This window comes from Dromiciops gliroides, chromosome 5 (assembly GCF_019393635.1).
Source record: "Dromiciops gliroides isolate mDroGli1 chromosome 5, mDroGli1.pri, whole genome shotgun sequence".
NCBI lineage: Eukaryota > Metazoa > Chordata > Mammalia > Microbiotheria > Microbiotheriidae > Dromiciops > Dromiciops gliroides.
The window spans coordinates 3,418,116-3,445,388 of record NC_057865.1 but is presented as its reverse complement, the minus strand read 5'-3'; the positions used below and the strand labels follow the sequence as shown (position 1 = coordinate 3,445,388).

The following is a 27,273-nucleotide window of genomic DNA, read 5'->3' as shown; positions in this document are numbered from 1 at the left end:
CTAAGAAAAATGGATGCCGCATGCCCTGAATCCCTATAGAAATCTAATGAAGTCATCTATGTCCATGGAACTGCCCATTTGTCATGAAAACCTGTATCCATTAAGGGTTTTTTGTGTTTTATCTGTAATTCTGAAATCTGGTGTTGCACTATTGTGTATTGAACAGTGTATTCAGTGATTCCCCCGCCCCCCCCCTGCAAAAAAAAAAGAAAAGAAAAAGCTGCTGCACCACACTTGACTTAAGGCTGTGGAGTCTATTTTCCTCACACACATTATCGTCACTAAGCCTTCTCACTCCTGGAAATTGCTATTTAGTGGTGGGTTTTTCTGTTTTATCCTTGCCACATGATTCAAGTTTTGGTGGAAGTCTGAAGTTATTCTTCCTAACTTTCATCAGAAGGTTACTCATTCTACTAAGTGGGTATTAATGGAAAGTCTGCAATGTAACTTGTCTCATGGTTTTGCAACCAAATATTCTCTGGAGCCTAACTATAGCACACCTAAAAAGTCTATGTAGCAACAACTTGAAGATAAGTGGGGAAGAGATCTGATGAGGCAATTTTGCCACCCATGCATCAAAGAATGATGAGTTGCCTTTCAACACACCATAACCCATTACTTGAAATTTCCTTGTCTGGGCTCTTTTCTGAAGTTCAGCCACTAGCCTTGGGTCAACTACAGTTTTAGCTTTTTCTAGTAGTTTGCAGATCTAGGACAAACTTTGAGGAACATCTGTTGGCCTTAAGGCATCACCAGAACTCTTCTGCTTTCCCTTCAGCTTCTCACCCTGGAGCCCAGCTTGGTGCTCAGAGATCCCAGGGAACCACCACTGCTTATAGACATATGGGGGATTCATAATATTACAATCTTTCTTTGGTTTCTATTATGCTAGACTAAATGGAGTGTAGGAGGGATGCCAACTGGTGCTCTTGCTTAGAGACTTGTTTACTCACAGTTGCTAAATTAATAAAAGTATATGGGATTCCCTCCTAAGGATTGTGCCAGTGGGTTCCCACACATACATGATTTATTAACTCTATAATTTAGACAGAAAAACATTAGAGTGAGGTACACATATTTTATCCATCTATATTCTCCTTTCTTTGACCCTGTTAATTTTATTGCTGCTTATATCCAATGGTTTATCCAGTGCTCTGCATTCACAAATGAAGTACTGCCCATATTTCTATGTACCCCACTCAGGCAGTCCTTGCATAGCTCTAGGGGCAAGATCTTTCCAAGATCCATTGGTTTTCTGGTGCTACCATCTGTGATGGGTAAAACATGTGTGGTCACCCTACCTGTCCCCTGTGTGGGGAAAGCTAACTAGGACAACAACTTACCAGTTTAGGTATTAAGCAATTATGAAAATATATTAGAGGTTAACAAAGAGAAAACAAGTGTCTCTGAAAGAATAAGAAAACCCTAACTACTCTCCAGCAGTGATCAGAGCTCTGCCTGTCACCAGGTTCCAACCACCAACTCCGTAAACCAACTGACTAAACTGACTGCCTCACACACTGATTAAGCTGATTGGTTGAGAGTGATCTCATGTTGATGTGAGGCAACTTTGGGACACTGAACCTTCGAAAGGTCAACCCATGCTCTCACAGCAGGGGGTCTCTGGTAATGATATTCTCACACATCCAAGAATGTTGATCATGGAGCAGAAAAAAAAAAATGAGCAGCCCTGTGTGAGAATCAGAGTGCCACCCCCTGCTGGGAAAGACATTGTGAGAACCAGGGTAGTGCCATCCTGAGGAGTAGGTCATGCCAATCAATGCTACCAGCCAATTATCTTGGAGCTCTGTGTGGGGACTGCCCCTCTTCCTTCCTGCAGGGAGCTTCTGTTCCAGGAAGACTGAGAATCTTAACTTTCCGTTGCTGGGACTGCTGGTGGTGGCAGAAGAAGCAGGCATGGGGATATAGGCTTTTTCTTAAACTTTCTGAACTCCACATGTTCTTCCTCTCTCTTTTGCTAACTTCTATTACACTTTAATAAATGCTTAATGCCCAAAGACTGTTGCTATAAGCTTCTAATTTAAGGTGACCACACATTAGATTTCATTCATAACAAATTTTAAACATAACACCTGATTGCTGGTACAAAGAAGGAAGCCTGTGTGTAGCCTATACAGAAAGATACAAGTTCCTATTTTGCCCTCACTTTACACTTGGAGAATTCACATTTCATCTTAGAATTGGGGAGGGGAGCGGTTGTGGCAAGGAGAATGAAGCAGCTGGACAGCAACTAGTCCACAGGACACTCCTGTAGATCTTGAAGTACATGCTCCAACTAAAAGCTCTATAAGTGCCTGTATCAGTATTTTTTCCTGGACACTGTGCACCCTAAATACCCTTCAATAAATCTGACTTCAGGCATATGTATATCCATTAAGGTTGTCTTTTATGCCTATATTTGTCCACTGACTTATAGTAAAAGCCATTGAGAAAATATTAACTGCTAAATGTTGGAAGGAAAAGACAAAACAATTTGAGAGCAAATTAAAGGCCCTCCAGCCCCATTTAGCCCATCTCTGTGACTTTGCATAGTCTGTCCACGAGGTCTAGAATTCACGCTATCCCTCCCTTCTTCAAATCTGTAGGTCCCTTCAAACAGTGCTCAGGAGACGTCTCCTACATGAAGGCTTTCCAACTCCTTTCCCCCACCACTATTATCACCACTGCCATTTTCAATGCCTACTCCCTGTCGGAATCACTTTATCTAATTTTCCATAAACTCTGCATCTCTCCCTTTATGTATGAGTTGATTTTTCTCTCAGGGCACTGTTAGTTACTTTAGTATAAAGACTTAACTGATATTTTTATTATTAATACATTACATTTAATAAGAACTTAATAATTATATATGGATAATTGAGGTAAGTGGCTAGAGCACTGGGCCTGGAGTCAGGAAGACCTGAGTTCGAATATAAAGTCAAATGTTTACTAGCTGTGTGGCCCTGTGTAAGTCACTTAAGCCTGTTTGCCTAACTTTTCTCATCTGTAAAATGAGCTGAAGAAGGAAATGGCAAACCAATCCAGTCAGTATCTTTGCCAATAAAACCCCAAATGGAAAGAAAAACAACAAAAGCAACACATACACATTCACACAGATACATAGACACACACATATATGCATATATGTATATACATATGCATATATATATATATATATATATATATATTCAACTTAAAAATAAATCAAATGTGTTGCCAGAGACATATTGATGTTTGTCCTTCATTCTCAGAGGACCAGGAAAACTGAGTGTTGTCATGACTTGCAGAATTGGATTTAAGTAAGGGAGATCTGTGCAAAGTCACTAACCTCACTGTCTCATCCAGAAACATCTGGGACCAATAGAAAGATATACATCAGGATAACTGGACATAGCTTTAGATGTTTTAAGGCAATTGGGGTTAAATGACAGACCCTTGCTAGCTGTGTGATCCTGGGCAAGAGTTGAGATTTGAACTCAGGTCCTCCCAACTTCAGGGTCAATGTCCTATCCACTGCACCAGCTAGCTGCCCCTACTAGACAATGAGCATCTGTCATGCATGTATGACCAGTAAATAATATTTACTTTTTATCATTATTATTTTAATGGCATGATAGTAAAATGTACATTTATCAGTTTTATCTATAACCTATAAAGGTCAAAGTTGCTGCAGACTAATATTAATGTTAATGATGTGAAACCTACTAACTCCTAAAGAGCTGAAGATTAATGCAAAGGAACTGGCTTTGTGACTCAGGAAGGTTTCTTAGTAACTTCATATCTTACCTGAGATCTGCTAGTGGAGAAGCCAGAAGTGCCCACCAAAGGCATGGTTTGCCTTTTTAAGGGGTTTTGGAACAGGGGAAGGTCACATGTTTTGGACCCTGTAGACAGTATGCATCCAAACATTTTTTTAAGAAAGAAAACAAACCTGCAGGACAAATACTAAGACTGGGAGGCCCAGATCTGTCTTCCTCATGCCATAGTTAAAAGCCAAAGCACCTCTATTTATACAATATAGCCTTTTAAAGTTCTACCTTTACAACTATTATCTCCTTTGATCTTCACCTTGGGATGTCATCTTATTATTATCATCTTCATTTTTCAGATGACAAAATTGAGACTAAGATAGGAAAAGTGACTTGTCCAGGGCCATACAGACAGTGCCTGGCTAAGGAAGGATTCCACCTCAGTCAGTCAATCATCAAGTATTTGCTAAATTGTTCTTATGTGGCAGGCACTGTACTAAGGCCTGGTAATACAAACAGAAACAAAAAGAGAGGCAGTCCCTGCTCTCAGGTCTTTACTTTCTTTCTTTCTTTCTTTTTTTCTTTTTTTTTTTTAATTAGGCAATTGGGGTTAAGTGACTTGCCCAGGGTCACACAGCTAGTAAGTGTTAAGTGTCTGAGGCCAGCTTTGAACTCAGGTCCTCCTGACTCCAGGGCCAGTCCTCTATCCACTGCGCCACCTAGCTGGCCCTCAGGTCTTTACTTTCTAATGATGGAATATAAGAAAAGGAAAAAGTGGTGGGTATGTAAAAAAAGTACTCAGAGAGGGAGAGTGGGTGCTAAGCCCCGACAATGAGATGGCTAATCTGGAGAGTTTTAGGAAGAAATCAACAACTACTATCCATAGTAGTAGACAGTAGTAGTAATAGACTTAGTAGGCAGCAGGTGGCTAAGCCCAGAGTAAGGGATCGCTGGTCTGGGGCTATTCCCCAAAATGGGGGATTTGGGAAGAACGCAACAAAAGGAGAAATGTTTTTATTATCATTATTATTTTTATGTGTGTGTGTCTAACTTGCAGTTCAGTTACATATGCATCCTACTCTGATGTAAAATGAAAGGGGATGACGATTCCTGAAGATGGACTTGTGTGCATATTACTGAAGGCTAAGTAAACAGGTTTGAAAAAATCAATGACATTATTTCCTGGGACACACTGAGAGGAATATGGGAACATAAGCTACAAAGCTAGAAGGAACCCTAGGGGTCAAAAAATCACTCCTGAATATTGTAGAGATTCATGATTGCTTTGGATGGGCAGTAAAGTTGGACAAGTAAATGGTGCTTCTTTTGCCAACTTTCTTTTGTTTTTTCCAGGTATCAGTGAGTCTAAATCTATAGTACCTCTCTACCTCCCTCTTTTCACTAACTTGCATTACTTAACCTGTTTTAATTTAGCATAAGGGGGGCAGAGCCAAAATGGCGGAGAGGAAGCAGCAAGCTGCCTGAGCTCTCCTTCTGTTCCCTCAAAACAAACATTAAATCAAGCCTCTGGATGGATTCTGAAACTGCAGAACCTGCAAAGAGACAGAGAAACACAGTCCTCCAACCACAGATAATTTAGAAGACTTCAGGAAAAGGTCGGTCTGACTCAGGCAAAAGGGAGGCCCAGCACAGGGCAGCAACCCAGCACCAAGGGGGTCGGGGCAAGTCAGCAGGAGCTGCGGGCCACAGCCGAACAACTGAGGTCCCTGGAACCTGGTTCAAAAATCTGGTGGCCAAGAAGGACAGTGGAAAAACCTACCTGCACCGGCCGAGAGGGCCACGAACGGGTCAGGCGGGATCAGACGCCGGGGTCCCGCGCCTGGCTGGCCCAGCACAATCAGACAGGAAGTGCAGGGCGGGGGATCTCCACACACCATGAAGGCCTCAGAGTAAAAGCCCGGTCACACAGCACCTATACCCCTGCACAAGAAGCCCAAAACAGGGACCCTGGTGCCCCCAAAGCAGACCTCAACTTAAAAAATAAATAAGCTGCAATAATGAGTAAGAAGCAAAAAAGAGCACTCTCCATTGAGAGCTTCTGTATCAATAGGGAAGAAGTCAACACAAACTCAGATGAGGATAATACCCTCAAATTGCCTACATGTGAAGCCTCACGAGGGAAGGTGAATTGGTTGCAAGAACAAAAAGCCTTCCTGGAAGAACTCAAAAAGGATTTTAAAAATCAATCGCAAGAGGTAGAAGAAAAAATGGGGAGAGAAATGAAAGCAAAACAAGAAAACTATGAAAAAAGAATCAGCAGCTTGGAAAAGGAAGCACATAATTTCACTGAAGAAAACAAAGCCTTAAAAAATTCTTTTGGCCAAATGGAAAAAAAGGTGCAAAATCTCACTGAAGAAAACAATGCCTTAAAAATTAAAGTGAGACAGTTGGAAGATAAGGAATCCATGAGACACCAGGAATCAGTCAAGCAGAATTAAAACAATGAAAAAATAGAAGAAAATGTGAAATACCTCATTGGAAAGACAACTGATCTGGAAAACAGATCGAGGAGAGACAATTTGAGAATCATTGGACTGCCTGAAAGCCATGACCAGAAAAAGAATCTAGACACCATATTCCAGGAAATTATTAAGGAGAACTGTCCTGATATCATAGAATCAGAGGATAAAATCATCATTGAAAGAATCCACTGATCACCTCCTGAAAGAGACACCAAAAGGAAAACTCCAAGTTATATTGTAGCCAAATTCCATAATTATCAAGTGAAGGAGAAAATACTCCAAGCAGCCAGAAAGAAGCAATTTAAATATCATGGAGCCACAGTCAGGATTGCTCAGGACCTGGCAGCTTCAACATTAAAGGACCCCAAGGCTTGGAATATGATATTTGGGAAGGCAAAGGAGCTTGGATTGCAGCCAAGAATCTATTACCCAGCAAAAATGTGCATTTTCTTTCAGGGGAAAAGATGGACATTTAATGACATTGGGGACTTTCAATCTTTCCTGGTGAAAAGACCAGAACTGAATAGAAAATTTGATCTCAACATACAAGACTCAAGAGAAGTTTAAAAAGGTAAACAGAGGGGGAGAAGAAAAAAAAAGGTTACCCTATTAGGTTAAACTGTTTATATCCCTACACAGGAAGATAATACTCATATCTCTTAAGAACTGTAAATGTATTTGGGCAGAGAGAAGGACTTTATATAGAGGGTATAAATATAAATTGTCTTTGATGTGATGATACAAAAGAATTAAGGGATTAAAAAGCGAGTCTATGGGGAGGAGAGGAAAGGGGAGGTGGAATGGGATGAATTATATCATATGAAGAGGTGGAAAAAAACCTATTACAATAGAGGGAAAGAAAGGAGGGGGGAACATTGTTTCAACCCTATTCTCATTAGATTTGACTCAAAGAGGGAATAACATATATGTTCATTGGGATAAAGAAACTTAACTCATTCTTTAGGGAAACAAAAGGGGAAGGGAAAGGGGGGGCTGATAGAAGGGAGGACAAAAGTAAAGGAGAAAAGGGTAAAGAAAAGAGAGGGGGGTGATAAAAAGAGAGGGCAGATTGGGGGAGGCAGGGGTAAGAAGTAAAATGTCGGTGAGGAGGAATAGGGTGAAAGAAGGGGGGAAAAGTACAAAGGGGGTAAATAGAATGGAGGGGAATAGACAGTCAGTAATAATAACTGTGAATGTGAATGGGATGAACTCTGCTATAAAACGGAAGTGAATTGCAGAGTGGATTAAAAACCAGAACCCTACAATATACTGTTTAAAAGAAACACATTTGAAGCAGAGAGATACACACAGAGTAAAGGTAAAAGGCTGGAGCAGAATATATTATGCCTCAGCTAAAGTAAAAAAGGCAGGGGTAGCAATCCTTATCTCAGACAAAGTGCAGGCAAAAAGAGATCTCATTAAAAGAGATAAGGAAGGAAATTACATCTTACTTAAAGGTACTATAGATAATGAAGTAATATCAATATTAAATATGTATGCACCAAGTGGTATAGCATCCAAGTTCTTAGAGGAGAAGTTAAATGAGTTACAAGAGGAATTAGACAGTAATACTATAGTAGTGGGGGATCTTAATCTCCCCCTCTCAGAATTAGATAAATCTAGCCAAAAAATAAATAAGAAAGAAGTGAAAGAGGTGAATAGATTACTAGAAAAGTTAGACCTGATAGATGTCTGGAGAAAATTGAATGGGGATAGAAAGGAATATACCTTTTTCTCAGCAGTACATGGCACATTTTCAAAAATTGACCATGTATTAGGGCACAAAAACATCATAGTCAAATGTAGAAAGGCAGAAATAGTAAATGCATCATTCTCAGATCATGATGCAATAAAAATTACATGTAAGAAAGAGCCAGGGAAAAGTAGAATGAAAATCATTTGGAAACTAAATAATTTCCTTCTAAAGAATGAATGGGCCAAACAAGAAATCATAGAAACAATCAATAACTTTATCCAAGAGAATGACAATAATGAGAAAACCTACCAAAATCTATGGGATGCAGCCAAAGCAGTGCTTAGGGGAAAATTTATAGCTCTACATGGTTACATGAATAAAAAAGAGAAAGAGGAGATTAATGAATTGTGCATGCAACTTAAAAAGCTAGAAAAAGAACAAATTAGAAATCCCCAATTAGACACTAAATTAAAGATCCTGAAAATTAAAGGAGAAATTAATAATATTGAAAGCTAAAAAACTATAGAATTAATCAATAAAACTAATAGCTGGTTTTATGAAAAAAACAATAAAATAGATAAAATATTGGTTAATTTGATTACTTTAGCATAAGATCAATTAAGCCAGAACATCAAAGGATGAAAAGAGAAGTACAGTTTTTTAAAGGGAAAAAATTGGAAAAATAGAATCATGTAGCTGCTACAAGGTAATCTGTCCCTCCATAAAAGGGGATGTCATCACATCTTTATTTTACCTTGATAAGTCCCAATGTGCTGTGAGAGAGAGTTTGCATGCCACTCCAAAAAACAAAGATAGAGCAGATGGACATAACCATGTATGGAGGCATCACAATTTTTGAGAAAATTGAGGGATAAGCCACCAAAAGTACTTTCCTGAAGAGCAGAGAGCTTCCATGACAAAGGAAGTACTAAACACATTTCACAGTGGCCCATATCAGACTACATCTGGGGAATTCTTTGGAGGACATCATTTAGAAAGTGTGTTGATAAGCTTACGTATGCCCAGAGGAAGTTGACCAGAATGGTGAAGAACTTAGAGTCAATGCCATGTGAGAATTGTTCAAGTATATAAAAGGCTGCAACATGCAAGCAACAGCTCATTTGTTCCACTTGGCCCCAGATGGAAAAATAAGGAGAAAAACAGAAACTGCAAAGATGAAAACAAGCTTTATGTTAGGGGGGACATATCAAATAGAACTTGAAAAGTTGAAAAGGCTGCCTCAAATGGTGGTGTTTGTTGGGTTTTGTTTTTATTTCCCTCCTTGGAGGTCTTCAAACTAAGACTGGATGACTGCTTATTACAGATATTATAGTGAGGAGAGACTTTCAGATACAGTTCAACTAGATTTCTACCTCAGTCTCTTCCAATGTAAGGATTTTGTGCATCTGTCATGTTGAAACTTTTGGGAAAAATTATTGATGTGGTTGCTCTCCAAAAAGACTAGGAAGACGATATAAATAACTAGCAACCCATCTGTCTACGTTCTCAAGTCTGCAAAATTTGTGTTAAGAATACTTTACCCATGTATCAAGGGAATGCTTTATGAAAATATGAGAAGGGAAGAAGTGGCTTTTAGCAACAATATTCCTTGGCAGATCAAATCTATTTGGTCAGTGTAGCTATACCTACATCCACATACATACACACATACGTACACACATTCACATATGTGTATATATAACATTCAAAATTATGCATTTTCTTACAGGTAAATTATAGGTACATATACACAGCAACAAATTTTAACACCAATAATCTTCCTCTAAGGATGTATAACTGTGAATCACAAAACAGCATAACATCCAAGGAGACAAAATATGGATCACCTAAAGGACAATTGTGATCATAATAATGTGTAGTATATTTCTACCAAGGAATTCTGTACCAAAAAGAAAAAGAGTATCAAAGAAATACATGATGAGCAAAGGAGAGTAGGCCATCATATCTAGAAAGTGAGAGGAAATGAAAAATTTTAAATGCTCCACTGATAGCTAGATAATGCTGAGTCCTATACCAAGGTCTCTAAATATTGTGTGGAAATCTAATGGAAAGACATTGTGAGAACCGGGGTGATGCCCCCTGAAAAGAAAGCATGTGACTAGCATCTAGAAGCTGTCTGGTGTCCAGAAGTTACAATTCATAGACTGCTGTAAGTCATGTCAATCAATGGACCAGGCAATTAGCTTGGAGCTGTGAGTGGGAACCACCCCTCTTCTGGTCCCACAGGAAGCTTCCACTGGAATGGTGGATCATTCCTTTTTCATTTGGAAACCAGCGTGTGGTGGCAGAAAAAGTCAGGGTACACAGATCTCCTTCCTAACTTTCAAAACATCATGTGATCTCTTAAGAAGTGTGAATAGCTAGGTGAAGGTGGCTTAAAAGCCTAAATTGTTGCCAAATTTATCAGTAAACTTAGCTAGTTCTACACCTCAGACACACACACACACACACACACACACACACACACACACTTGGGGTGGGGCAGATAAGGTGATCACACACTAAATTGTAAACATTACAATTCCCATTTTAACCTTGACTTTGCTAACAGAGATATGACTGTTGTAAAAATATTTGATGAGTATCTTTTGTCCCTTGCCTTTGTGTCATAAAGTATGAATAGCTAATGAGAAAGAGAAGTCTAGCTATAGTTATAGGAGATAGTATAGTTACTCTTTGCCTTAAGAGAATCCAGGTTTCCAGTTAAAAAAAGAATTTATTAAGTGCCTAATAACTGGAAGAAATTGAAGGCACAAAGATCAAAATAAAAGCCTTAGTTTCTGTTCCTGAATCCATCCACATTTGTAAACACATATGTACTAGCTAGGTGACAGCTGATGAATTCCTTACCTTATTAAAGTCTTGGTTTCCCCATTGGAAAAATGGAAATAATAAATAATAAAATTTGCACTATATCTTAAAAAGTCAGTGTGAGATAAAATATTTTTAGGAAGCCAACATGGCAGATTAAGGGCCGCCATCCAACTCAACTTTCCCAATATTCCCCTCTAAACAACTTTAAAATAATGCTTCAAATCAAATTTTTGAGTGGCACAGCCAACAAAAGGTCAGGATGAGACATTTTTCTGGTCTAAGAAAACTTAAAAGTTTGGCAAGAGGAGTCTGTGGAGGCCTGTTCAGTGCTCACACAATGCTTTAGTAGCAGCAACAGCAGTCTCAAAAGCTCTTATTCCAGAGATGGAAAGGGCTTTAGACAAATGGTGAGAAAGATTTCATAGGAAAACATTTGCAGGCATTAGGTATAGCTGGTGCTGATTGGCAACTACTTCCCATACATAGTTCTGGGTTGGAGTTCCATGGCAAAGAGTAGTCCTTGTGGTCAGTCACAAGGGAACAGGGATCCTGGCCACAGTTTCAAAGCAAAAAGAGCACCAGCTCACATTGTTAACCAGGACCCTTCCTGGTTAAAGACCAGAGTGCAGACTAGGAGAGCAGTGAGGGAAGGATCACACCGCTTTGAAATCTCCAAAAGCTTGCAGAAGTCCAGAACTAACTCTTAAAATAGCAAATCAAAAAGCTTGTTAAAGTGCCTGCCCACCCCTAGGTGAGCAGTGCCCAACTTAAACATAAAGTTCAAAGTCCAAACATAGGCTGGAAAAATCAGCAAACAACAACAACAGCAATAAAACCAACAGAAGATAAATTAAGACATAAAATAAAAAGAAGATAACAGAATAAAAAAAAAGATAGCTATAAAACCCTCCCCCTCAAGAAAAGTGCAAATTGGACCCAAACATAACAAAAATTCCTGGGGGAGTTAAAGAAAGTGATGAGTGGTAGAGGAAAAAGTGGAAAAAAGAAATGAGTGGTGCAAGAAAATTATGAAAAGAGAATTAGCAGCTTGGTAAAAGGAGGCACAAAAAATACTGAACAAAATGATACCTTAAAAAACAGAAATGGTCAAATGGAAAAGGAGGCATAAAAATTCACTGAAGAACTCCTATGAAAAGTAGAGTTGGTCAAACAGGGGGTGGGGGTGAGACAAAAGCTCAATAAAGAAAATAAATCCTTAAAAATTAGAATTGGGCAAGTAGAAGCTTATGACTCCATGAGATATCAAGAAACAATAAAACAAAGTGAATAGAATGAAAAAAATAGAAGAAAATGTGAAATATCTTAAAAGGTACAAACCCTGTCTTTGACATGTAATGTATTTTGGAATACCCTAGCTAAGGAACTTAGCATAATAATATTAAATACAATGATGATAATGACAACAACATTTGTATATATACTTATTTTAACTTTGGACAAACATTTTACAAATATTATCACATCTGATCATCACAACCACCCTGGTAGATAGTTGCTATTATTATCATTATTTAAAGATGAGGAACCTGAGACAAACATGTAAAGTGACTTGTTCAGCATAACATAGGTAGGAAGTAAGTATCTCAGGGCAAATTTAAAAATAGGTCTTCCTAATCTCTGAGTCAACTTCTCTATAGATTACACTACCCAGGTGCAAGTCTCTGAGACTAGATATTGTGTGTTTTGTCCAGTCATTTCAATCATGTCTGATTCTTCATGACTCCATTTAGGTTCTTCTTGGCAAAGATAATGGAGCAGCATCATTTCCTTTCTGGCTCATTTTACAGGTGAGAAAATTAATGTATAAAGGGTTAAGTTACTTGCCCAGGGTCACACAGCTAGCAATATTTAAATTCAGGGAGATGAGTCTTTCTGACCCTAGGCCCAACACCCTATCCACTGTGTCACCTTGTTGCCCTTAGACATTATGGAGTAGGTATTAACTACAGTAATAGAGAGAGTCCCTCAAAGTGAGTTCTCTACATTAATGAAATCATGCTCTCACTGACACATACACATCACAGTCCATAAGAATTTGCTAAACTCCTAATGTGTGCTGGATACTGTTTCTTGGTGATGCCTGTCTGTATATTCACATACATACATGCCTACATGCATACATGTCTGTAAAGGAATACAATACGGATATAAGATCAAGAACAAAGTAGGCTTTGTGCAACACTTTTGAGAGATAATAATTGTATATTGGAAGAAATAACCAAAAAGGATCTACTTTTTTCCCCCGAGACATTTGGCATTTAAATAGCAAATATCCCATACCAAGAATCCATTAATGTTGAGGATGACACTGATTTAATTTTGGAATTTCTGTATGACACTAACATCTATTAAAACCAGAAAATACAGTTGAATTGGAAACACAGGACATTTTTCAAAGGCTTTTGCTAAGCCTATAAGAATGAAAGCAGCAACAGAGTGAATTTGCCATCTCATAAGAAAGTCCCTTAGGCTGCCTCTTACTGTATGGGTGCTTGGCCTGACAAGGACTTGCCACTTCAAAATTTGATACAATTCAGCAAATTAAATAAAATATTTGAAAATAAAATAGTTAGTTTTATGTAGTTTCAGACTTTTTTCATACTCAAAGCAAAAAATCAAAAGAGCTGAGGTTAGTATTTGGCAGACACTGCATTCTTAGACTTAGAATGTTTACTATATTTAAAACAAAAATTAAATTTCTTACATCTGGATACATTAGGAGGAACGGGATAGCATGCTAATGTAACTTCTTTGGGAGCAAATGAATTCCCCAACCAACTGAAATCAGCAGCTGACTTGTGCACACATTTTTTTTTTTTTCTTCTTGGTGAATAAGGCACGACTAAGCACTTTCTGGGTATCAGAGTATTTAGCCCATTTTCTTTTACACTTTGCCAATTCCTAGAACAAAAATAAATGTTCAATAAAGATACTATGTTGTGTGTAATGAATAAAGTGATGCAATTGGAACCAGGAAACCAGGGTGCAAATAAGGCTTTAAATAAACAAATATTTATTAAGTATTTACTCTGCATTAGGCACTGAGATAGGTGCTAAGGATTCAAAATCAGATCACAGTCCCTCCACTGAAGGAACTTTGTTAGACAAGTACTGAGAATTTGACCATGGGACATTCATTTCATTTTTCTGAGCCTCAGTTTCTTCATCTTTAAAGTGGTGATAATTACCCCACCCATCTGGGAAGTGATGTTGTTTGTAAATTTCTTTTTTTTTTCAGACATTCAAGTGCTTATATAAATAACAAGAATAATATTATCATTGTAGAAAGGCTTGTCTTTACTTCCCAAAAGGCTTATTCATTTGAGCAACTAGATGGCATTTCACTTAGACTGAGGTGCTGGGCTGCCTCAAGCTCTTCAAGTAGATGGCACATGCTTTACTCAGTGAGGTCATAGAGGTCACAGATTCTTGTTCAGCTATGAGTTGCATCAGATGGCTTCTAAGGGTTCTCCCAACTCAAAGAGGATGATATTCTGTGAGAAACAGGTGAATAATGTGACCCGGACTCTGCCAAATAAGTTTCTGAGTCATCTTCAAAACAATACTATATTGCTTGTTTCTGGAATTGCAAGGCAGTTGTAGTGAGCAAAGGAATTGACCAGACATTAAAATCAGAGTCAGAGGTACAGGGGAAATAAGAGAATTTTCCAAGTATGAATTAAAACTCTAGGAGAAAAACAAAATTACTAAAAATATTCTGCCTTAGCTTTAGTAACTGCTAAGGATGCTTAGTTACCTAGAATATGCTAAAATTCCAAGAAGACATGGTCATTGTCATCAGAACTTATGTAGTTGATGCCTTGACAATAGTATGGAGCAGTTTACATAAGAAATTCAACCTTCTTCAATGTCATTTGGAGCAAATATACCAAGAGCCTTGGAACCTGAGGCAGTTAGGTGTGTGATAAAATAATGGGACTTGGCAGATACTCAAAGACCCACCTGGAGATGAATCTAAACTGATTGAATTAAGTGAGAGTGATTGACTGCTGATTAGCCTACTTCAAGTTAACTAGATTGTAAGCACACCTGGTGAGCCCTTAAGAAGGTATTGTTCTCTGAAGCTAAGGATTTTGAATTCAACTTGAGAGAACCTTTAAGTTCAATAGATTTGGATGGTGCTACCCAAATTATCCTCAATTTTAAAAAAGCAGGCTCGTGGCAGAGGACTTGAGGAAGAACTCAACCAGGCTGGAACCCTAGGCTAGATAGGCCTTTTCTTAACTTTCTGAACTCTATGTGAATACCTGTTATGCTTTAATAAATACTTAATGTCCAAAGACTGGTGCTAAAGCTTCTAATTTAAGGTAATCACATATTTAGATTTTAAACATCACAGGTGGTTCAGTGGATAAAGTACCAAGCCTGAAGTGAGAAAGACCTGAGTTCAAATATGGCTTCAGACACTTACTAGCTGTGTGACATGGGGCAAGTTGCATAAACTCTGTTTGCCTCAGTTTCCTCATCAATCAAATGGTGACAATAATAACACCTACCTCTCAGGGCTTCTGTGAAAATCAAATGGAATAATAATTGCAAAGTGCTTAGCAGTGTGTCTGGTACATAATAAGCACTATACAACTGTTAGCTATTATTATTAATTTTTTTATTATTATCATTCATTCTAGAGTTTGACTCAGAAAATTTTTTAAAAAATATTTTAATCTGAACTTAAAAAAATAAACATTTCCCTAACACAATAATATAGGAAAAAGATGATTATAGGTGAAGCTAAAAATCTATTATGTACAACTTGCTATTGATTTTAAATATATAGTGAAGTTATCATGTTAATTTATTTAACCCATCTCAGAGATGGCTATCATTAGTCACAAATATGGATTTGTATATAAATAGAGATAGAGATAGAAATAAAAAAGACATAGATAGAGGTGTGTAAATAGATAGATCTAGGTATAGATATTGATATATACATGTAACACATGTATATGTGAGTATATGTGTGCATGTAAAATTATTCTATGCATACTTTTATTTATCAGATATTTCTCTGAGAGGAAACTATGGAGGGAAATACAGTTAGCAATAGTAAGTATAAAAAATGAAGCAAGTTTCTGAATAAAACTCATTTTCTAATTGATAAATGATCAAAAGATATGAAAAGTTGTTAGATGAATTAATCAAAGTTATCTATTGCCATATGAAAAAAATAATCTGTAAGTCACTATTGACTGGAGAGATGCAAATAAAAACAATTCTTGTGTACTACTTCATATCTATTAGATTAACTATTAGGAAAGAGGAAAATGCAAAATATTGGAAGGGATGTGGGGAAAATGAGACATGTATGCATAGTAGGTGGAGTTGTAAACTGAATCAAACATTCTGTAGATCAATTTGGATCTGTGCCAAAAGGGTTATAGAACCATGCATAGTTTTTGACCTAGCAGTACCACTACTATGTCTGTATCCAATAAGGAATTAATTTTTAAAAAAGAAAGAAAAGACCTGTGTTTAAAAAGTATATATTGCAAGTTTTTTTTTTTTCTGGTGGCAAAGAATTAGAAATTATGGGGATGCCCATCACTTGGTGAATGATTTATGTTATGTGATTATGATGAATATCATTATGATATTTTGAAAAAAAATTATGAGCAAGATGCTATAAGAAAAGAAACTAGTAAGACTTACATGAGCTGATGCAAAATGAAATGTATTGCATACAAAATAACAGCAATATTGTGCGATGATCAACTGTGAATGAATTGGCTATTTTCAGCAATACAATGATCCAAAAGGACTAGGAAGGACTTAGGATGAAATATTATCTATCCCCAGAGAAAGAAGTGATGGTATCTGAATATAGATTGAAGAAGAGTTTTTAACTTAATTTTTCTCAGGGTTTTTTTTTTTTTGGTCTATCTTTTCTTTTACCACATGACTAATGCAGAAATGTTTTTCATGATTGCACATGTATAACATGTATCAAATTGCTTGACTTGTCAATGGGGTGAGACCAAGAAAGGGTAATAATTTGGAATTAAAAGTCAGAAAAATGAATGCTAAAAATAATTTTTACTTATCATTTGGGAAAATAAAATACTACATAAACTTTTTTCAGCCATTCCCTAATTGATGGGAATGCCTATAATTTCCAGTTCTTGTCCACTACAAAGAGAACTGCTATAAATATCAGGACTTATAAGTGATTTTCCTTTTTCTCTAATCATCTTTGGAAATAGATTTAATAGTGTTATTTCTGGGTCAAAGGGCATAAACTGTTAACTAACTCTTTGGGCATAATTTCAGATTGCTCTCAAAATGGTTGGTTCAGTTCACAATTCCACCAGCATTGAATGAGTTTCCCAATTTTCCACATCATCTCCAATGTTTGTCACTTTCCATTCAATCATTTTAGGCAATCTGGTAGGTATAAAATGATATCTCACTGTTGTTTTCATTTATATTTCTCTAATCAGTAATGATTTTGAACATTTTTATATGACTATAGATTGTTTTGATTTCTTTTTAAAAATAAAAGTATTTTATTATTTTCCAGTTACATGTAGAAATAGTTTTCAACATTTGTTTATATAAGATTTCCAATTTCAAAATTTTCTTGCTCTCTACCCTCCCTCTCCCCTTTTTAGTTTAATGTAATTAAAATCATCCATTTTGCATTTCATAATATTCTCTATCTCTTGTTTGGTCATAAACTGCTCTCCTTTCCAAAGATCTGAAAGGTAGACTATTCCTTCCTCTCCTAATTTACCTATGGTATCACCTCTTATGTCTAAATCATGTACCTATTTTGACCTTATTTTAGTATAAGGTGTCAGATGTTGGTCTATGCCTAATTTCTGCCATACTCTCTTCCACATTTCCCAGCAGTTTTTGTCAAATACTGAATTCCTATCCCAGCAGCCGGGGTCTTTAGGTTTATCAAACAGTACATTATTAATATCATTTACTAATGTGTCTCCTGTGCCTAGCTTATTCCATTGGTCCTCCAATCTATTTCTTAGCCAGTACCAGATAGTTTTAATGACTGCTGCTTTATAATAGAGCTCCAGATTTGGTACAGCTTACTCACCTTCCTGTGCATGTTTTTCATTATTTCCCTTGATATTCTTGACTTTTTGTTTTTCCAGATGCATTTTGTTATTATTTTTTCTAGTTCTATAAAATAATTTTTAGGTAGTCTGATTGGTATGGCACTGAATAAGAACATTAATTTAAGTAGAATTATAATTTTTATTATATTAGCTCTGCCTATCCATGAGCAATTGATATATTTCCAATTATTTAGATCTGATTTGATTTGCGAGAAAAGTGTTTTATAATTGTGTTCATAGAGTTCCTGGGTTTGTCTTGGCAAGTAGAATCTCAGGTATTTTGTTTTATCTACCACTACTTTAAATGGAATTTCTCTTTCTATCTCTTGCTGCTACACTTTGTTGGTCATGTATAGAAATGCTGATGATTTGTGTAGATTTATTTTATATCCTGAAACTTTGCTAAAGTTGTTAGTTGTTTCAAGTAATTTTTGAGTTGATTCTCTAGGATGCTCTAAGTATACCATCATATCATCTGCAAAGACTGATAGTTTTGTTTCCTCCTTGTTTCCTTTAATTTATTTTTCTTCTCTGATGGCTAAAGTTAACATTTCTAGTACAATATTAAATAATAAAGGTGATAATGGACATCCCTGTTTCACCCCTGATCTTATTGGTTAGACCTCTAACATCTCCATTACATCTAATGCTTGTGGATGGTTTTAGGTAGATACTGCTTACTATATTAAGGATAGCTCCACCTGTTCCTAAGCTCTCTAGTGTTTTTATTAGGAATGGGTGCTGTATTTTGTCAAAAGCTTTCTCTGAATCTATTGAGATAATCATATGATTTTGGTTAGTTTTCTTATTGATTTGGTTGATTATGTTGATAGTTTTCCTAATGTTGAACCAGCCCTGCATTCCTGGTATAAATGCCACCTGGTCATAGTGAATTATACTGGTGATCACTTGCTGTAATCTCCTAGCTAATATCTTATTTAAGATTTTAGCATCAATATTCATTAGGGAAATTGGTCAATAACTTTCTCTGTTTTTGCCGTGCCTGTTTTTGTTATCACCACCATATTTGTGTCATAAAATGAATTTTACACTTGACTTTGCTCTCTATCTTTTGTTTATTTATTAATTGTTCACCTATGAAAGGTGGATTTTCTTATTTTATCCCTTTGTATCTAATACATGTATCCATTTTGATCTTACCTTGGTAAATTGTATATCAATCTATGCCCAATTTTTCCCAGACTGCTTTCTAGTTTTCTCAACAATTTTACCAAATAATGAATTATTTTTCCAAATCTTTTCAACATTTTTTCAATTACAAGGTTCTGATACTTATTTGCTACTTTCTTTAACTGATCTCTCCTACTATGCCTTAGATGATAACAGATTATTTTAATAATTCCTACCTTGTAATATGGTTTAAGATATGCTACTGCTAAACCTCCTTTCTTTACATATTTTTATTAGTTTCTTTGATATTCTTGACTTTTTGTTCTTCCAAATGAATTTTGTTATTTTTTTAAAAATTCAGTAAAATATTTTTGGTAACTTAATTGGGATGGCATTGAAGATATAAATTAGTTGAGGTAAAATTGTCATTTTTATTATATTTTCAGAATCCTTTTGAGAGTTGGAAGAAACCTTAGTGAAAACCTACCCCATCCTACATAAGAAAGGAATCTCAACTAAAATATACTTAAGTATTTTTCAAGTCTATGTTTGATTATCTCAAAAGAGGGGAACTGACTACCTGTCAAGAAAGCCTATTTGATTGTTTGACAGCTTTAGTTCAATGACAATTTTACCTTTTTGCCATCTATCACTATTTATCTCATAATTCCCAAACATCTGAGTACCATAAGCTTGACCCTGAAAACTTATCTAAGAAAAGTATGAGGTAGGATCTGAACTTCAAGTTCATTTACCTATCCAGCACAACTGTGCTTTTATATGACAGATATTTACTAAGTATTTGTGAGTGGAATTTTGTGCATTTGTATGTGAGGAAGCTGAGGGTTAGCAAAGTACAGTGAGATGTTCAATGTCATGCAGTTCTTGAATGCTGCAGCTGGGACCCTAAGCTAGGTTTTTTGATTCAAAATCCAGAAGTATTTTTTTCACTGTACTAGGAGTTAAATAGAAGATGACAGGGTAGCTTAGTGGATAGGAAGCCAATAGATGAACATCAATATATGTAGAATGATATAAAGAGGTTAACAGAGCCAAAAGGGTGACACCTGGTTTAGGGGCCAGATTGGCTTCCCTACATGTCATCCACGTAGGAAAGATTAATGGCCAGGCAGTTCATGCTTGCCAACATATATAGATGGCATTGTCAACAACACCATCTTCATCTTTAAATGTTAAAAAAAATGACAAGGATATATTGAACTTCGGCTTCATGTACTGTCACTGCGCTACTTAAAGTAATCGCTTATCATACCTTCCTACTCCTAGTTAATGGTGAACAACATCCTCTCCCATGTTGTTGGATTCTGGTCTAATTTTCAGAAACTTCTCAAAAAATGGGTGTTCTTCAAACCTAAACTGTCAAGGGTGCCTAAATATGAAAGAATGGCCACCAGTGAGGAATAATAATCAATAACTGGGCATGCAGTTGACAAATGTTTCCCTGGACAGCTTAATGTGAAATAAGGTTCTAGAGACAGAAAACAAGTGGAATGTCCACCATTGGGTCTGAAAGATGCCATAACTTTCTGTAGAAAAAAAAAATTTAAATTTGAAAAGGATATAAGAGAGTTTCACAGTGGGAAGAACAAAATGTGAATATTCAGAACCAATCCATTGATTCCAAGTCTCTCAAGTAAGTGGAAAATTATTTCAATGACTTTTTATAAGGCTCCCACAGTCTGGCCAGGTCTGCAGAAGGCAGACTGACCATCCTGGGGCCAGGCCAAGCTATTTATTTCAGCTGTCTTCATGATTGATCCTCATCTCTGTGGCCAAATTGACCATACACTGATCCACATCGATCATGAAGACAGCTGAAATGAACAAATTAGCTAAGTTCTTGTCCATTCATTTTGGAACTAGCCCTTGAGTTCACAGGTTTTTAAAGGCAGAAAATCAAGGTAACTTCCCTACAAAGCCTGAATTATCCTCAAGGCTAATTTTCTTACTTCCCATCTTCTTCAACTGTACATGGAAGAGAAATTGGGGCTTTTTAGTGTTACAAGCTCTTGCCAATCACCGACCAAGTCGTGGATCCCAGTTATGAGCATTACTATTTCACCCAAACTCCTACTGACCAAGAACTCTTCCTTGTGCAGTTTATCTACCTACATAAATCCCATTTTTTTATTTTTGATTTGCTACTGAACCCCAGCTGTTTAACAAGGCCCATAAATAAAGCCTAGGGCAAAGGAAAGGATATTGAAAGGAAGTCTTTGGTCTGTGGTATTGGATCCAAGGGGTGGGTTTTTGTTATTGGCAGATGAGTATTACTCTGTTGCAAATTGATTTGCCATTCAAAGAATTATAGATCTCAAGAAAGCACTGATCTGTCTTGGTTGCTTTTATTCACATTGAGGATAAAGTCAGTCTTAAGTTGGCCTTCAGTGTTGATCAAGGCATAGTCGAGAAGTAGCACAAGTTATAGAAGACAGGAACCCCAATATAATTACCAAAACCTTGATGAAAAGTGGGCCTGGTGACTGTGAAGAAGATGAACTTCAGGATAGGAGGGGTTCAGATGCCTTTTTCTCTTTCTAAAGGGAAAGAGGATTAGCTGTTATTGAAAGACAAGTGACTTTGATTCCCTTGCTTTCTCCCTCTTTTTCACATCTCTCTGTTCTCCTTCTTGCCCAGCATAGAGCACACTTGTCTCCCTAATTGTCTTGGGTATTTCCACATTCCATGTATCTGTGATTACATGAATATGGTCATTCACTTTGGTGGCTGCCTCAGAAATTACTTACTAGTTTTGTGACCTTAGGCAACTCACTTATCCTTACTCAGTTTTTTTCTAATATGTAAAATGGGGTTAATAAGTGTACCTACCTCACAGGGTAGTTGTAAGGATCAACTGAGATAATATATAAATATATTTGCAAAATTTAAAGTACTATCTAAATTCTAGATATCTTATTTCAGAGAATTCTTGAAAGCTATCTTTCTGGGTTTTTTTTTTATTGAGGCAGTTGGGGTTAAGTGACTTGCCCAGGGTCACACAGCTAGTAAGTGTTAAGTGTCTGAGGCCAGATTTGAACTCAGGTACTCCTGACTCCAGGGCCGGTGCTCTATCCACTGCGCCACCTAGCTGCCCCCTTGAAAGCTATCTTAAAGGAAGATTACAAAATGGTGCTCTAGGTGATGGATTCAAACTTGTATTACTGACTCCAAGGCTAACATTCCAAACACTGCACTCCCTAGGGTATCCCTATTTTCATCAACTTCTACTTGAAATGTAGCATTTCCTTCAATAATTTAAAGAAATCCAACATTATTCTTAGAAGGGTTTTTAGGCTTCACCCAATTTCCAAGGGAATCCATGACACAAAGGAGGTAAAGAACATCTGCTTAGAGGCTGTAGTGCTAGTCATGAGCCTCTCCATCTTTAGTGAGGTTGGCTCTTAAAACGCAGGACAAGTCTGTGAGAATCTACTTGAAGACTTTATAAAAGAGTTAAATCTGTGAATGTCCTAGAGCTCCCACTCCATAACCATGTCATGATGAGACATTAAAGAGGGACTGATGCAATATTGTTTATTACCTCCCTAGTGGTAGTTCTCTGATTGCTGACCCAAAGATTGTTGGCAGAGAAAAGAGAAGAAAATGGAGAATAGATAAGCTAGGTAGCATGGTGGATAGAGTGCCTAGCCTAAAGTCAGGAAGACTCAAATTTGTGGGCTCAAATCTGGCTTCACCCATTTACTAGCTCTGTGACCATAGACAAATGACTTAACCTTATGTGTCTCAGTTTCCTTATCTATAAAATGAGCTGGTGAAGAAATGGCAAACCACTCCAGTATCTTTGCCAAGAAAATTCCAAATAGAGTCATAAATAACTGGGCATGACCAAAAATTGACTTAACAAGTTATGCCTTCTCTTTCATTCATTATTTGATTGATTTCTATAATGCTTCAGGACTTGTAAGTCCATCGCATATGTATGTGTGTAGCAGGCTTACAAGTATACACATTTATACATATGTGTATATGTGTGTATACATTTGTGTATAACTGTATGTGTATGTATATGTGTATGTACATACAATATCATTTGATTCTCACCAAAACCTTAAGAGAAGGATATTATTATTAATAATGTTCTTCTGATGAGGCAACAGAAGTTAAGGGAGGTTAATTACTACCTCAAGTGGAGTTCTAAGGCAGGGTTTGAATGCTGTTCATTTTCCTGGCTACTCCCATGCTCTGCTCACTCTAAGTCTTGATCTTCTGACCCTTGTTGGGGCTTCATGGTCATCCATTTTCAGGAATTGCTTTGTGTGCCTTCTTCTCTTGGGGCTCCTCTGGGAGTATTCCTCACTATGCATCTATGCATCTACCAGTCTTTCTGGGGCTTTCAGAATAGTTGGGAAGAATCTTTCTCTTTTTGGGAGACTCCATCTGATATTGTTCTACTCTCATTGTACTTCACCATATTATTATTTTTTCTTGGTTTGTTCACTCTTTTCCTGAGTCTTCAGATTTTTATTTTCTTGAGGGGGAAAAAGCTGAATCTCTTTGTATGGACTGTCCTTTCCTTCAATTAGATGCTACTTTTTTGCCTCCTATTTGGCATATATCAAGCTATGTTAAGATGATGAGGGAGGGCTAGGTCTAAAAACTACTTTTCAGACACATTTGGGCCCCTCCAATTAAAGCCAAAGAAGATGCCCCTAAAGCTGAAAGTTCCCATTTTTGTCCACATACCAAGTAAGCCAAGAGAAGGCCATGAGGAACAGCTCACTTGTATGCTGCTTTTGAAATTTACAAAATGTTTCTGTCACATCATCCTAGGAAACTATGATCTATTAGAATCCCTTGTTCAGGAGAAGAAATTTCAAATTGGAGAAATTAAATGGTGGGTCCAAGGTTGCCACTGCTAGTGAATGTTTCAAAAATGCCTTCAACTGAAAGCTTCTGTGATTATATGGTAATATTACCATTAGAAGCCAAGGTATCGTACTGCATAAAGATTCTTATCCATGTCTTCTGCCTCTCAGCTCAGTGGTCTTCCGACTTTTTGCCCCAGTAGCCCTTTCAACCATGATTAGTTATAAACATTCCAAAAACCACTCAAATTTAAAAGGTCATTTAAAATAAAGAACATTAGGATTTTTGTTTGATATATTCCACAAATTGTATACAAAATACCACTAGAGATCACATAGAATAAAAATGAATTTCTGGTAAAAGTAGGAATGTTACAGAATATTTGAAATTGTATGCTATGTCTTTCCATGATCCTAGCAAAGAAAACAATGAAGAGGATGTATGAGGAGGCACAGGAATGCTTTATTCAGGAAATGCCACAATACATGAAGGTCATAGCAGTTACAGAGGGTGTTCACACTGATCAGTCATAGTCTCCTTCCATTAGGTCCTCCCTTCCTGCCAACTCAACTGCCTTGGGCTCAGAAATCGCAGGCCAGCTGTCTTCAGAGACCAAGAGTTCTTCTGGCAAGGCATTTCCCAACAAAAAACTCATTATGGTTTGAGTTTTCCAGTGAACATCCAATTCACTCTCATTTGGCCATGATAACAACCTCAGGGGAAATGACAAGAAGCAGTTTTCCTTTTTAATTGTCCTAGTAGGGAATACTGGTAGCAAGTTCTTCCCTGTTTCCACTTTTGTTACCTGGTTTCCTGGATTAACGTTCTCTCCACACAGCTCCGGCTTCTCTGGCATCTCAGTATTCCCTTCTACCTCTTCTACTGCTTTCTTCCTCTTGTGACATTGAACATGGCCCAGGTTCTCTTCTGTATTAAAGTAGAAGGCTTTTTGAAAAGGTCCAGCTTTTTTCGCCTCTCTTTTGCTACAGAATTTTGATGAGTTTTCTTTCCTCTCAGAATCCCAGGTGGAGCCACTAATTCACTTGGAAATGGTGAAGATTATCAAATAGAGACAATGTCATTTTATGAATAAAGATGTGAGGGAAGGGGGGAAAACCCTCCAGGAAGCCCAAGAGACTCCAAACTTCTTTGCTACCATGCCCTCAGAAGATCTCTGGCTTCACCTGGGTGGGAATTCCTGCCACACATTCTTATATTGTTTAGCAAAATGTTCATCACCTTCTTCACATTATGCTAGTCAGGGGGACCCCCTGGTCCCTCCTCTGGTTTGAAGCGACAGTAGCATATTTAGCATGGAGGCCCCAAACTCAACCCCTTTGCACTATTTCTACAGTCCCTGGCCTCCACTTTTCCATAGCTCCTCACCTGATCTCTTCGTTGAGAACCAAATTGAAATACTGTGCCAGAATGATGTCCCACTATGGCCTCTTCTCAGATTTCTAATTACCACTTGGTCTGATAATGGCTGGAGATGTTTACTTGTGTCACTGTCTGGGGGACTTGATCTTGATCTTCCAATTCTGCCACCTTCATTGGCCTCCATGCATAATTTTTAAGGGGCACAATTTATTCTTTTCAGTTATTCAGATTGGAAAGGAAGGGGAAAGAAAACAGTTTACCAAAGGTAGGGTAATGAAGAGGGAAAAATTCAATGCTCTCAATATTTTTCCCACTCAAAAAAATTTTAGTCCCTGAAAAATGCGACACTAATGGCATATTATCATGTGAAGCACTTGCATAATGGTTATGACTTACTCCACAATATATTCATGTACAATATATTCACATACACATACAGCATTTGTTATATAATCTCAATCACTCCCTTGGCATCTGCCTCTTGTGGAGTGTGATACCCTGAAATAGTAAGATCATTGCAGGCCAGAGTATGATCAGATGTACACTGCTTCCAAGTGTAGAGTTGGCATGTGATAAAATGTCATTGGGTCAAATGTACAAAAATGAAAATAAATATTTTCTTGCATATTAATACAAGTAGCCCTGAATTCTCTCCAAGTTTCTATTCAGATTAGGAGCTGTCTTCTATGGACTTTGTCACATCACTAAAAGGAAACCTTCATTAGGACATTAAGTCAAGCACTGAAGTACCTGGGAATCTATTGCCTGCTTTTCAATGTGAGATGCCTATGCTAAATGGACATTTCTTAAGTACCTACCATGTTGCAGACACTGTTTAATCAGTCACTGCCCTCATGGACCTTACAACTTAATGGGGCAAAATATAAAAGGAAACTTCAAAGGAGGGAGCAGAAGGAGGAGCTTCTTGAAGAGGCATAATCTAGTATTCTCAAGGCAGTGCAGCTGCTGGGAAATGGAGAATAATTCTGTGCTGATCCTCCTCCTTAAATACAAGTCCTGGGGTCCATGACTCCAGTCCAAGCATCCAATCACAGGGGCAAAGAGGAGTCACAAGATGTGAAAACAGGGAAGAGTCAATCTTGTAGCATAAAGAGATCCAATGAAGAGTTTCCTGGGCAAAGAAGGCACAAGGAAGAGGTTCAAAGTTCATTAGCTTAGTTCCTAACTTGAGGGTTCAGACACTTTTGCCATTTTATCCTCTCATATCTGGGTGTTATACATGTACAATACTTGTAGGAAGTTATTTTCACTCATAGTATCTAGAAGCCTGGCTTCTACAAGTCTTCTACAAGTGTACTTTTACAAATCTATGTTCCATTGCTTCAGTATAAAGCTGTGCTTACTTTCTTAAGTAATCACCACATATGCAAATCTGCATTTATGCGTTTGTGTGTGTGTTTTCCCATGTAAACTGAATAAAGGTCCTCATTTAAACATCCTCAAAATATACCTAAATCCAATTTTTTACAGAATTTTGAATCATATCATGTTTATTGTAGATATGGAATAAGAGCTGGATTTAAATACCGAGTCTGCCACTTAACCACCTGTGTGACTTATTACACATCCCTTATGCTCACTGAGTTTCATGTTCCTCATTTAAAATGTGAGGTCATTGGACTAGATTGGTTTCCACTTCTAAATCTATGACTATACCTCTTGCAAAATATCTAAGTCAATTCAAAGTAAGGGATAGGTTATCCTGGGTTTGGGTTTCTTGACTCTATTGTATGTGCTCCTATTTATATGATGTTCCATTCAGTTCTCTAGACAGCAAATGAATGTTCTTTATGGGAAGAATTTCAACAATATTATAGTTCTGTGGATTGTTTTATTCCCTTGTCCCTTTTATATGAATTGGCATGGCTTTCTATCATGACTCCTGTGTCTCTAAGTGATGGATAGTGTCAAAAATCTTAAACTCTGAACCAGAGTTCCTAATAATGAAATGTAGATAGAGAAAGGGAGTTTTTTGGCCAAATAATGCATCAAACCAGATTGTGCTACTGACA

The 27,273-nt window shown here is 37.2% G+C and overlaps 1 pseudogene; it reads right to left on the bottom strand.

Moving 5' to 3' along the window:
- Positions 1–25,424, bottom strand: LOC122728080 (annotated as a pseudogene).
- Between the last annotated feature and the right edge of the window lie 1,849 nt (positions 25,425–27,273).